Here is a 12,398-nt window from a genome sequence, read left to right as displayed (position 1 = left end):
GCGAATGAGGACTGCTTTGGCCGAAATCTGTTTTTGAAAAGATTTTAGGGCTAGAAAGATCGCCAAGAGCTCCAGATGGTTGATGTGGAGCGACTTTTGCTGTGGCGTCCATAGACCTTGCATTGTGAGGTGTAAGAGGTGCGCTCCCCAGCCGGAGAGTGATGCGTCCGCTGTTACAATCACCTGAGGAACCCGGTCCAGGAACGGCCGCCCTTTGGAAAGGTTTGTGGTGTTCCACCACTGCAGAGAGTGATGGGTGCGGCCGTCCACCAACACCAGATCCGTCAGCTGACCCTGGGCCTGGTTCCACTGTCATGCTAGGCACTCTTGAAGTGGACGCATGTGGAGTCTTGCATGGGGCACTATGAAAATGCAAGATGCCATCATTCCTATGAGCTTCATAAACACTCTTGCTGGAAGAGAGTGTTGAGGAAGGAATGTTTTGCGCAAGGCTTGTATGCTTGCGATTCTGGTTGAGTTTGGATAGGCAATACCTTTGGAGGTGTCTATAGTGGCCCCGAGATATTGCTTTGTGTGAGATGGTAGGAGGTGGGACTTTTGGTAGTTCACTGTGAAGCCTAGCCGGTGGAGCAGTTGAATGGTGCTGTTGGTATGTTGCACACATTGGTTGTAGGACGCGGCTTTTATGAGCCAGTCTTCTAAGTAAGGGAAGACGTGAATATGTTGACGCCTGAGGTGTGCTGCTACAACTGCTAGGCATTTGGTAAACACCCGTGGTGCGGTGGTGACCCGGAAGGGGAGAACTGTGAACTGGTAATGTTGACCGTCCACCACAAACCTGAGGTACTTCCTGTGAGAAGGGTGTATTGGAATATGAAAGTATGCGTCTTTCAGATCCAAGGTAGTGATAAAGTCTCCTTGACAGAGGAGCGGGAGGACTTGTTGCAGGGTGACCATGTGGAAATGGTCTGAATGTATGTACGCATTTAGAGGCCGGAGGTCCAGAATGGGCCTCAGGGTCCCGTCTTTCTTTGGTATTAAGAAATACAGAGAGTAGACCCCTAGATTTTGCTGATTGACGGGGACCTGCTCTATAGCGTGTTTTTGGAGGAGGGAGAGCACCTCCTGTTTGAGCAGTGTGGAATGTTCTTGAGACATTGGACGGTGCCTTGGTGGGTTATTGGGTGGGGTAGATGTTAGCTCGAGACAGTACCCTGACCGAATAATTTGGGTCACCCATTTGTCCGATGTTATGGATTCCCATGCGTGGATAAAGTTTTGTAGTCTGCCCCCGACCGGAGTGGGATGGTCTGGGGGGAGCGAAGGGAAGTCATTGTGCGGGGGTGGTGTTAGTTTTGCCCCTGCCCTTATTGTTGTTGCCTCTGTAACCACCCCTTTGGTAGCCCTTTGAAAAGGTATTTTGAGGAGGGGACTTGTAGGAGGTAGAGGCGCTATCGGTGGAGTAGCCTCTGCCTGTGCTACGAAAGGATGAGCGTCGAAAGGAGCGTTTAGGGGCCTGTGATTGTAGTGCCCCCATAGACTTTGCTGTGTCTGTGTCCTTTTTAATTTTTTCTAATGCTTCGTCCACCTTTGGCCCGAAGAGAGTTTGTTGGTCAAAGGGGTGATTTAGTATGGACGCCTGGACTTCAGGCTTGAACCCTGAGATCCTGAGCCAGGCATGACGACGAAGCAGGACACTAGTATTTATGGCTCTAGAAGCAGTGTCAGCTGCATCGAGGGCACACTTAATGGAGGTGTTAGTAATTAGTTTACCCTCCTGTATCAGGTCATGAGCCTTGCGTTTGTGTTTTTCGGGGAGCAGCTGTATAAGAGCCTCAAGCTCATCGTAGTGTGCTCTGTCATAGCGCGCAAGTAGCGCTTGTGTATTTGCAATGCGCCACATGTTTGCAGCTTGGGAGGCGGTGCGTTTGCCAGACGCGCCTAGAAGTTTGGATTCCTTATCTGGCGGCGGGGCCTCTCCTGAGGACTGGGAGTTAGCCCGCTTTCTAGCTGTGGAAACAACTAGGGAATCTAAGGGAGCAGGGCCCTTAATGTATGCAGGGTCTGTGGGTGCCGCCTTATACTTTTTTTCTATTCTAGGGTTCAATACCCTGGCCCTGACAGGGTCTTTGAACACCTCTGCAGCATGCTTGGTGACACCTTTAAGCATGGGCAAGATAGCTGTGGACTTGTCCTGAATGTCAAATGTATCCAGTAAGAAGTCGTCTTCCACTGGTTCACTATGCATTTCCACCCCATGGTAGTGTGCTGCTCTCTGCACCAAATGGTGAAACCCTAAGGAGTCCTCTGGGGGAGACGGCCTGGATGGGTAAAGGTCGTCCTGAGGTACATCTGGTATGTCAGGGTTTTGGTAGTCTTCCCATGGGTCTGGGGTCCCCGGTGGAGTGGGGTCCATTGGGGCGTCCGCCGGGTCATAATCTGGATCCCCGTAATCCGGATCTAGGGACGGGGTCGGGGAATGATGAGGCAAGGGTGGCGGAGACGTGGGAGGGGGTGGAGGAGGGGGAGGAGGAGGTAGTGGGGAGGGCACTCTGAGAGGAGAAGTAGCAGAGTCCTTCCGCTTGGGCGGTGGAGGAGGAGCCGGTGTGTCAAGACGTCTTTTCTTGACAACTAAAGTCAATAGCCCAGTCTTTGGATCTTTAAATAGAGTCTTTTGCAAAGGGTCTGGTGTAAAGAGGTCCAGTGGCACCGAATCGTCCGCTGGCGCCGATGTTTTCGGAGCCGAGGATTTCGATGGTTTCTCTGCGCCATGCTTTTTTGGAACCTCCGGTTTTTTCGGCGTCAAAGTAGTTTTCGGCGCCGGAGCGTCGGTGCCGACAGATTTGTGTTTGTGTTTTGTCGGCACCGAGAGTCCAGGCTTCGGCACCGGTGGCTTCGGAGTCAAGCTGGGTATCACTTTCTTCGGTGCCGGACGGTGTTTTTTGGCACCAGGCGTCGGCTGGCTTGAGCCCGAGCTGCCGTGAGACTTATGAGGCTTCGACACCGGGCCCGAAGGTGGGGTGATAGAAGCTGTGTGCTTGGTTTTACCCAGGCCTGCAGGCGAGGGCGTAACCTGAGTCTCTTTGGTTTTGGGCGCGGGGGTGGGAGGGGGTACAGTACTCACGACCCGCTGCGCCGGTGTGATGTCCTCCACGTCGGAGTCGTCGGCCTCGGAAGCGCTGACGACGTCTTCCTCCTGCTCGGTGTGTAGTTGCCCCGAAGCTCCGGCGTCGTCTCCGAAGATGTCCGGTGGAGCTGCGGTCGATGAGTGCACCATGGTGCGTTGAGCTCTTCGATCCCGGATGGTCTTTTTTGATCGAAAAGACTTACAGGCGGGGCAGTCTCTAGCCTCGTGTTCTGGAGAGAGGCAAAGGTTACACACCTGATGGAGGTCGGTGTGGGGAAATTTATACCCACATTTTGGGCACTTTTTGAACGGAGTCCTTTCCATCGGCCGGGACCGGAGTCGAGGAGGGCCCGAAGGCCGGTGCCGATGTGCGGAATGGAGAAAAGTGCCGCTTCAAGAGATGAAGATAGATGAAGAAACTCGAAGAACGAGGATTTTCCGTCGAGGCTGGAACCGTAGAAGTTCGAAGCCGGAGCACGAAGTATCACATCCGAGCCCGATGGCGGAAAAAAACAATCTGAGGATGGAGCCGAAGCCCATGCGCAGTACGGACCGAAGGAGGAGTCACCGAACTCGTGACTTCCAAAGACTGTCCAAAGAACAAAAACAAACTGCAAACATCAGGGCCCAACACCAGATGGCGATCTATGCTAAGTGTACAATCTGCAGCTCATATGCCTCGAACATATAAAATTTGGGATCCGATTAGTTCTGAAGAATGCCGGTGTGACCCAACACCGTGGGCACGTTTAACACAGCTGAAACAAGTCGACACTTTGGCAGTAAGGAGGGGTGAAGAGACACTTAAAATTTCTCCTATCACCACCATCCTTCACGTTTTTAAACCTAGACGGTGGGTCTAGGAATAAAATGTTGCACAGAGACACCACCGAGCTAGTTTTATACATTTACTGCATCTTTCTTTCGGTGATCCCAAAGCATATTGAGATATCATTTCTTTTTCATGTGTGTATTGTCTTGCATATTCTTTTGCCCCACCACAGGCGTTGGTCTGTGCAGGGGTGTATTGTAAGCAAACCCAATGATGAAGCATGTCACAACTTTGTGAGTGAGGCAGTAGTTTTTCGCAGAGCATTTAACACCTTTTTATCATTTCTCGCTACTCCTCCTAGTGTGTTAATGCACTAAACAGACAACTCTTAATTAACAAGTTCAAGATAATAAACTAAGTGGATGCTAAATCAGGTCAATTAGACAATTACGTTTTCTTCCCAGTCTTGCAGTTCCACGTTTGATTATGTCCTTGTTTCTCAATCCATAAAAGCGAAGTTCTCTTTTGTCAATACCAACTTTCTGCCCTTTAGTGTCCATGCAGCCATTACATTGCAGATGGAATGGACTTGTGGTAGAAACTGTAACAGAAGCAGAATGACAAAACCAATAATTTCAAGGAAACATGGCGTGGTACGGAAATGGAGCAAGATTGAAATCTCTATATTTACGCACACAGTTGTCACTTACATGCACCATGATATCTCTATTTGTTTAGATTCGAATCCCTCTAATGTTAATCCCATTAGCTTTTCAAAAGATTTTAGTTGAAATCTATAGCAACCTTTTTCACCTAAATAGAAGTCCAACATCGAGGCAGGCTGGTTTGACGATGCCTGTACTAAGGCCCTCAAGACCCTCTACTCTATTCTGAGAGTTGGAACAAGGGATGTGGCCCTAGTGAAAACTGTTTTTCGTACTAAAAAGCTAGATCCAATAGGTTGAGGATTATTAAACAAGAAGCCTGGGACAGGTTGCAACAAGCAGCTATATAAAAATTGCAGGGATTTCTGGAGCGTAGTTAATGCGCCGTGCCTGATGGATGAATGGGAGATTACTCTGAATCTCCACGTAAGTGAGTACTCATGGGTGGTATATTTTAAAGGAGTATTTGGGAATTCAGAGAGTGAACTCTATGAGCCACCTGGTTTTCTATTACCTACTCCTGATATGCCATTATCATTTAGCCTGTCGGGAATGAGAATTTCCCTGAGCCAGTGTAGCACACTGAAGGCATCTGACCCCAATAGGGTCCCTATTATTTTCTTTTTATCCTATCAGGACTTATGGGCCTCACTACTCACCAATGTTTTCAACATCCTAACCCAGACAGGAGTTCCCCCTTCTTGGACGAAGACTGTCATTATTCTAATATATAACAAGCATTTGCAATGCAATAGGTCTCCTCGCATTTATGCGAGTTTGAGCTACTGACATTGCAAATGACAATGCCTTTTATTTACATTTTAAAAGCAAAAATAAAAGGCAGTGTCATTTGTAATGTCAATAGCTCAAACTCGCGTAAATGCGAGACCTATTGCATTGCAAATGCTTGTTTATTTTTAGGAGAGGAAAAGCAAATTTCCCCTTTCTCAGAACCAGCACCTGGTGTGAGCGGATGCTACTTTAGTCCTCCTATTGCCTCTAAACCTTTTTTCAATGTTAGCTCAGAAACCTACATTTCGTAAATGCAATAACTTACGTTTTTGTATTGTGCTTTGTGTTGGCAACCTCGACATTCACATGGGCCCCGCATAAGAAGCTGAGAAAAAAATGCATAAGTCAGTATGATTAATATAGTGCGAAAAATATTTCCTGCTAAAAACACGTTTCGCCGCATCTCAGCTATTAATCTCCCCCTGTACTCTGGGGGCACACAGACTTGCCGCTTCGATTTACTGCTTGGTGTAAACGACTTTAAAATTTCGCCCAGCAGGTCGTCAGCAGCGGGAGAGTGAGGAGTGCTCTCCCCTTCCCTGAGGAACTGCGCCTTCCCCTGGACCGGGAGTCCTGTTACTACCAAGGAGGCGTCCGAGGCCCTGGTAGCTGTGAAGCAGAAGCTGGAGGTTGGGGGGCGGAACGGCCCTCCTTTTTCACGTCGACGGTGGGAGTGGTGTTGGCTCCCGCGGGGAAGGGGGGGGGGGAGCCTCGGAGCGTGGAGGTGCCAGAGAGAGACACGAACAGCAGAGGTGGTGGCGGAGTTTCATCAGGTACGCTCACTTCCCTGAACGCGTCCCGAAGCCCTATTACCGCCTTGTAGTAACCGGGAAGGGGTTTTCTAGTAGTAACCGCACCTGGTCCGAGATTGGTGGCGGCCGGGGCACCTGTGACATTACGGGGGCACACTTTGTTTCTCTACTCCCTGACAACAGCAGAGGGGGCCGTTTCACATATTCCTGCAGTAAGAAGATCACGGGGGCAAACCTCTACCGGTGACATCGCCTTGGAGCTTGCTTTAAATAGTGATACCATTGTTGAGATTACACGGGGGAGTGATTCTGTGGAGACCATGGATATTGGAGTCTGAACTCGGACAAGACACGATCTGACTGTTTAGTGGCTCTTACGATACCTGTCAGGAGATCAGGGTAGATGTGCTCTGCGAGACTCAGGATAAAGATTGTACCCCAGTAATCCAGCCCCCAAAACCTGCCTCGCTTAAGTAATCCATGAAAGGGATTGTATCCCTGGCCCCCAGTACAAGGAACAGCTCTTTGTTGATGTGATTTATGTACTTATTGGAGCCCGCAACTTGCTTCATTCTGCCACCAGCTGCCTCCCGCTGCCAGAGGGGACTCCAGCCCCCAGTAAACACCATGCCTAGAAGCCAAGCGGACGCCATGACGTATTTGCTCGGCTTTTCCCGCCGGCCTCGCCTGCCAAATGGTTTCTTGTCTTTATGGGGAATGTGTTTGGCCCCATAATGATAAGAAACCTTTTGCGACGAACGCAAAGCAGGCGAAGCTGTCCGAATGGGACGGCTCAGAAAGCCAAGCAAATACGTCAGGGACACCTCTTTTCCAATGGCTGCCCACCGTTTAGCATAAACGGTGACGCCAGCCAATGGAAAAGAGGGGCAGGGCTTAATGCCCCTTACAGAAAATACCCACATCTCATTAAATCTCGCCAGCGAGACTGCGCATGCGTGCAGCCTACGCCAGGCGAGACCTAAAAAGGGGGATATGGCTATCCCTAATAACTATAGACCCATATCTCTTTTGGATATTTCTATGGCCTTTATGGACTTATCGTCTGCCTTTGATTGCATGGTTCACGTGAAAGTTTGGGTATTGATAAGTCCATAACTAATTTTATCCATGAAATATATTCTGCGGCCTCTGCCTGTGTCCACTATGGGAGACAAGACGAATGCACAAGTCACTTTAGGACTACCCGTGTTGTTAGGCAGGGGTGTACGCCTGCCCCCTTTTTATTTTCTTTATATACTAATGCCGTGGAAGCTGAGCTGATTGGCTCTACACAGGATGTCCCTTATGTTGGCTCAAACCCCGTCCCGATACTCATCTATGCGGATGATACGGTTTTACTAGCTCGGACTGGTAATGCTTTACAATGTCTAATAGGATCCTATTCCAAATTTATCTATAAACTGGGCCTTAGGGTTAATGAATTCAAGGCTTATGTGTTGGTGGCAAGAGCTGACTTAAAAGAATTCCCAGACTGACCATCAAGGGGAGAAAACTGGAGGTGGTAGACACCTTTTCCTATTAGGGAATACTTTTCGTTTAAAAAAATACCTGGCTAAAAATTGTATCAAACAGAGCTCTTCTTATGGAAAGAAGTATAGAAGCTTTGTTTGGTTTCATAAAGAAGCTTGGCTCTAAACCCATAGAAACAGTAAAAAAGGTCTACGAGGCCAAGTAGATTTCTGTTGCCACCTATGGGACAGCTGTACGGGGAATTGCAAATACATCCATTGTTCAACGAGTCAAAGAGTTTATTAGGTGTCCCTCAATCTTGTTCCACTTTTGTCACTCTGAACTGAATGTACCCTATATTTCTGATCAAATAAGTTCTGCCTGATTTTTTTATGGCATTTAATCTGGAAAAGAGAATCATTAAAGCTAACTCATGAAATTGTACAGGATTGCTTAACCCTTGACGGTAGAAGTAAGATCAAATGGCTTCAATATGTAAAGAACATCTTATACGAAATAAGAATGGGTGAACTATTCAATAGACCAGTGATGTTCTGCTGTGTCTAAGGCAAAATTGAAAGAACTTTTATAAGGGAAATGCATGAAAGATAGATGGGAACTTAAGTGAATTAAGACTACGGTCATACAATACAATTTACCTCCCACGCTTATTACCACTGACATCAACTATTTATCTTTTGTCACATGGGCACAACATAGATATCTTTTGCTGAAGTTTCGCTTCAATTGTATTCCTGTTAGGTTGGGTTTTCCAGCAAAGGTATTTTCTCTGGATGCACTCTCAGAATTCCCCTGTGATGGAAGCTCCTGTCAAGGGGCACTCCATCTATTAGTCTTTTGCAGGTTTTATATTGAGAAAAGGAAAAAATATATCTTTTTCCACTCATGCGCACCCTCAATTTTAGTCAATTTCACCTTGTCCTTTATTACTTACAATCATTACCCAATCTATTAACTTGTTATTGTATAGCCTCGTTTTTATGTTGTGCTCTTAATACAAGAAAATACCTTCTGTAATTTATCATATGAACTTTTTTTTTTTTTACAGATTTCACACTCTTTCAACCATTTACTATTTAATGACATATTTAAGGAATTTCCTATGAAATTGAACATATTCTTGTATTTTAATCATTTTATGATTGTATATTGTATGTAGAATACTTTTTATGCCATTCTTTTGTATTGGTGAACTAAAGTGATTGATTGATTGGTTGGTTGACTGACAGTCAGACAGGGCTAACGTGGATAAATCGTCTCAGAAGCCAGATCATTTTCTGCAGACAAGTTAAATACAACAGCAATCTGAACACTGTAAATTAGCAACTAAATGTATATGCAAAGGTATTAATGTAATAAGTGTTTGGGGGAAAAAAAACTGGGGAGCGGGAACAGGAACATAGGAGACTACAAACACACGTCCCTAATGGTGGCTGTTGGCTATTACAGGTTTTGAGGGCACCATGGGGTAGAAGTGCTGCTTCAATTGAGAAATTAAGTAATTGCAACAAGAGGATCTTTACTACAGAGGAATTCATTAAAATAAAAGGAGCAGAGTGAGCCTGTATATTCTGAAAAGCTGATAGAGGCAGTTGCCTTAGGGCTTTCAGACTTGGAGTCATTATACTGCAGCTCAGCTGCAACATGCATCACAATGGTGCTCTGAGGCAGATAACTGGGAGAAGAGACTCATCCAATATGTTACAGATGACACTGCTGCCTTGGTCAATTTCTCTCCTCATGGGCCAAGATCTTCAAAAAGAAGCATCACAAATAGTAAGACAGGTGACTTGGGTCTGGGAGACAGCAACAAAAAGAATCCTGAAACTGCCACCCTTCTCTAGAGATCTGAGAATCTGGTGATATGAGAGAGAGAGAGAGAGAGAGAGACAGAGAGACAGAGACAGAGACAGAGAGACAGAGACAGAGCGAGACAGAGAGAGAGAGAGACAGAGAGAGAGCGAGACAGAGAGAGAGACAGAGAGAGAGAGACAGAGAGAGAGAGAGAGAGAGACAGAGAGAGAGACAGAGACAGAGACAGAGAGAGAGAGAGAGAGAGAGAGAGAGAGAGACTTTCTGGCGAGAGGGGATTTATACGCTGTAGACTTGTTCCTCACATTCGAGGAAGTGTGTGAGAGACTTGATTTACACCAAGGTCAATTCCTACAATACATCAAATTAAGAAACCTGAGTAATCTAATATGGCCAACCTTCCCAACACCACCACAACAATCTGCCATGCTGTAAATCATGCTGGGAGACAAAACAGGTCACATTCTGGTGTCCCGCCTTACAAACTGATAAAGCCCTGCTGCCACTACATGTTAAACAGAACTGGGACAAGGAATGTAGCACCGAGCTTCAGAAGATAGAAGGATAAATCCAGTAACAACACCAGTAAAGTTGGGAGTCTCCTTTAGTAGAAAAACAAGTCCTTTAATAAAAAGACAGGACCCGCAACAGCACAGGTCACTGGCAGGCTCAAGGAACAGCTGGCAATTGCCTGCAGTTCCAAAGCCCATACATTGCCCAACGAAGTCACATTCTAAATAGGAATGTATGACATATCAAGAAAATAAGCATTAGTACAACCAAGTACAGTAATGCACAGATCATTAAACACAAACTAGATGTGAATAACAAGGTGACAACCATGACCATCAACCGCTCACCAACTGTGCAGAAGTTCAACTGTAGCAATAGCGGGAACACACTACTTTAAAAGAAAAGCGAGAAAGGGAAAAAAAACAAACATCTGCCAGTCCAAGTGGGAAAAATGTCTTCAACTCACATTTGAAGGCTGTAGTCAGGTGGGTTCCTAAAGTGGTTGAACAGACCCCATTCCTGGTACCAAAATGTAGCACCGAGTTATAGGAGTCAGAAGAATAAATCCAGCAACAACACCAGTAAAGAGCATAAGTCTTCTTTAGTAGAAAAACAAGTCCTTTATAAAAAGGCAGGACCCACAACAGCAGGCAAATGACAATTGACTGCAAATCCCGAACCCACGCAGTGCCTAATGAAGTTATATTCTGAATAGGAATGCATGACATATCAATACAACAAGCATTAGTACAACCAAGTACAGTAATGCACAGATCATTAAACAAACTAGATGTGAATACTACAAGGATATATAGGAAACCATTTGGATAAAAACCGGAATAGTTCATGCTCGTTGGTACAGGAGGAAGCCAGTAAAGCCAGGTTTAAATGAATATATATTTCAATTTCCCCTACCGCACCTACGACACCCCAGTAAGACTACACAAAATATACACAAATATGGTCTCTGCCTGCCCCAAGGGGTAAGGAAGGTAATTCAACTTACCTTCATATGGTTTGGCCATGTAGAAAGCTCTAAGACTATTGGAGGGAGGTGGTGAAGACGAGACATGCAACATCTATAAAACTAGAGGCTACTGTCGAACAATGCTTGCAGGGTGTCCTGCCCGCACTCAAAAATCAAAAGATACAACACAGATTTGCAGCACTGACTTAGCTTCTTGAAAAGTGTAGAATTGCAATACACTGGCTATCCCCTAGAGCCCATATAGTATCGTCCTGGGAACAGAAAATTGTAGAATGGGCGAGGGCCTGAAGCACAAAGAATGAAGTTAGAACGTATGAGAAACTGGAAGGAAATGGTAAAGCAAGGACAGAAACTATAAACTCAATAATTAAAATCATTGAAACAGAGGACTAATTAGTAAGTCATGCGATGTGTCATGATAATAGCTCAGGAGTTTAGCCCCCTGTTGGGGCGTTTCCACTAATTGTGACCTCATTATAAGAAATATAACTTGAGGATGACATAAGAAGTCTCAAACTGCTCTTTATATGAACAACTACTGTTTAAGAATGGGAAAATACCATGTAACACAATGAGAGTTGGGAGTACATCACAATTGAGTCCTGTTGCATTAAAGTAACGATATTGTTGAAGATTCTTCGTATATAACGGTGTCAGTTGTGAACAATACAAGGTTGCAATAAAGAGCCCAAAAACATGTCTACAGTTTTTGAATGTTTGCTCTCATATAATCTGATCCTTTATATATAGAAAGATTAGTGGTTGTAGTCATCACAGATTGTTTGCAACTTTAGTGACTGTTCAACATTCTCACCAATGATGTTCAAACAAATGAAGGCAGTGATGCAAAATCATGGCTTATATGATTAAGATATTGTGCACTTTGAGTACTATTGAAATGTTGGAGCCATGTCTAAGTTTAAGGTCCACCTTTTCGGTTCACACAAAAAATTACACGCTAATTCTGAGGCCAGAAGGTTGGAACAGTGCAGTGCCTGTGATTTGATAATAGATTAATGCTGGCAAAATTTTATGTATTTTAATATGCGAAGTACCACATTCAGAGGTAGAAATCGAAATTCAATCTATTGAACATTAGACTGTAGCTCCAAATATCCAGTTGGGCAACCACAGTTGGCCCTCCCCATCATTTTGTTTAACCATTAATACATTGCCTACCATCAAAGGAATGGTAAACATCTCTTCGTGCAGTGTAAGAGTTCATTGTCATTATTCTGAAAAAGTAAAATATCAATGTACAACCACAGAAACGATTTTAGCATATATTCTGCTCCACGGGGGTCTTAGTAGAAGAAAGACACAAGATAATAATATAGTAAAATAAGGTTATTTACTTAAAAATGATACATTTGAACATCATCTGTGTACAGAACAAAGCAAATGAAGGGAAACTTAAGGCACCATTCAGGCCAGATGCTGCATAAAATACATTTAGTGTTTTACATTATACAGGGTTATTTTACATTTCAGACATAACAAACATGTATGCAGACATACTGCTTTA

This window comes from Triturus cristatus, chromosome 1_2 (genome assembly GCF_964204655.1).
Source record: "Triturus cristatus chromosome 1_2, aTriCri1.1, whole genome shotgun sequence".
Classification (NCBI taxonomy): domain Eukaryota; kingdom Metazoa; phylum Chordata; class Amphibia; order Caudata; family Salamandridae; genus Triturus; species Triturus cristatus.
This window is presented reverse-complemented; position numbering follows the sequence as displayed.